Source organism: Salvelinus sp. IW2-2015, linkage group LG9 (assembly GCF_002910315.2).
Source record: "Salvelinus sp. IW2-2015 linkage group LG9, ASM291031v2, whole genome shotgun sequence".
Classification (NCBI taxonomy): domain Eukaryota; kingdom Metazoa; phylum Chordata; class Actinopteri; order Salmoniformes; family Salmonidae; genus Salvelinus; species Salvelinus sp. IW2-2015.
The window spans coordinates 30,547,580-30,549,648 of NC_036849.1; positions in this window are offsets into that span (position 1 = coordinate 30,547,580).

Here is a 2,069-nt window from a genome sequence, read left to right on the forward strand (position 1 = left end):
AACTTTACAGTTGGCACTATGCAAATCGGTAGCGTTCCCCTGGCATCCGCCAAACCCAGATTCGTCCGTCGGACTGCCAGATGTTGACGCGTGATTCATCACTCCAGAGAACACGTTTCCACTGCTCCAGAGTCCAATGGCGGCGAGCTTTACACCACTCCAGCCGACGCTTGGCATTGCACATGGTGATCTTAAGCTTGAAACCCATTTCATGAATCCCCCGACCAACAGTTCTTGTACTGACGTTGTTTGGATCTTGTAGTGAATTTTGCAACCAAGGACAGACAATTTGTACACGCTTCAGCACTTGARGCTCCCATTCTGTGAGCTTGTGTGGCTTACCACTTCGCGGCTTAGCTGTTGTTGCTCCTAGACATTTCCACTTCACAATAATAGCACTTACAGTTGACCGGGGCAACTCTAGCAGGGCAGAATTTTGACYACCTGACTAGTTGGAAAGGTGGTATCCTATGACGGTGCCATGTTGAATGTCACTGAGCGCTTCAGTAAGGCAATTCCACTGCCAATGTTTTCCTATGGAGATTGCATGGCTGTGTGTTCAATTTGATACGCCTGTCAGCAACAGGTCTGGCTGAAATAGACAAATCCACTAATTTATCCATACTTTTAATTTATCCATACTTTTGGCCATGTAGTATAGCTTTAGAACTGCAACATTTCCTCTCAGCCTCATGGCAATGTGTAAAATAGCACGAGATTAGCTATAAAACCATGGAATTAGATTAGTTGTTAGTGAGTTTTCTATTACTTCCTAAGTAATTTAACAGGATCACTATGTATATAATGTTTCGCTCTGCCACATGTCATTGTTTTGCTCGTACTTTGGGAGGGCCCCGAGAAACTGGGCTCCACCACTGGAACACCATAGTACTAGTATCTAATGCTGCCTACGTGTTTTTCTAATGAACATCAAAGAAACAAACAAGCAAATAGGTTATTGCTGTTTTCCGTCTTACCATGTCATTTCTGTACCGTAACATAAAGTTCTTCTGAAGTTTAATGTCACTGGCAAATTTGAATGTTGTTTTTCCAAGACGCTTGCTGTCATGTTTACCTCACGACAAAACAACTCGTCAATGTCATTTGGTAGAACTGGTGCCAGTGTGTGTCTTTTCACGGTCTGTGGTGTGTGTGTCTTTTCACGGTCTGTGGTGTGTGTGTGTGTGTCTTTTCACCGGTCTGTGGTGTGTGTGTGTGTGTCTTTTCACGGTCTGTGGTGTGTGTGTGTGTGTGTCTTTTTCACGGTCTGTGGTGTGTGTGTGTGTGTGTCTTTTCACGGTCTGTGGTGTGTGTGTGTGTGTGTCTTTTCACGGTCTGTGGTGTGTGTGTGTGTGTGTCTTTTCACGGTCGTGGGTGTGTGTGTGTGTGTCTTTTCAGGTCTGTGGTGTGTGTGTGTGTGTCTTTCACGGTCTGTGGTGTGTGTGTGTGTGTTCTTTCACGTCTGTGGTGTGTGTGTGTGTGTGTTTTTTCACGGTCTGTGGTGTGTGTGTGTGTGTCTTTTCACGGTCTGTGGTGTGTGTGTGTGTGTGTCTTTTCACGGTCTGTGGTGTGTGTGTGTGTGTGTCTTTTCACGGTCTGTGTGTGTGTGTGTGTGTGTGTGTCTTTTCACGGTCTGTGGTGTGTGTGTGTGTGTGTGTTCTTTTCACGGTCTGTGGTGTGTGTGTGGTGTGTGTCTTTTTCACGGTCTGTGGTGTGTGTGTGTGTGGTCTTTTCACGGTCTGTGGTGTGTGTGTGTGTGTGTCTTTTCACGGTCTGTGGTGTGTGTGTGTGTGTGTCTTTTCACGGTCTGTGGTGTGTGTGTGTGTGTGTGTCTTTTACGGTCTGTGGGTGTGTGTGTGTGTGTGTCTTTTCACGGTCTGTGGTGTGTGTGTGTGTGTGTGTGTCTTTTCACGGTCTGTGGTGTGTGTGGTGTGTGTCTTTTTCTTCTACGGTCACCTGTGGGTGGTGTGTGTGTGTGTGTGTGGTGTCTTTTTCTCACGGTCTGTGGTGTGGTGTGTGTGTGTGTGTGTTCTTTCCTTTTTTTTTTTTTTTCTTTTCACCGGTCTGTG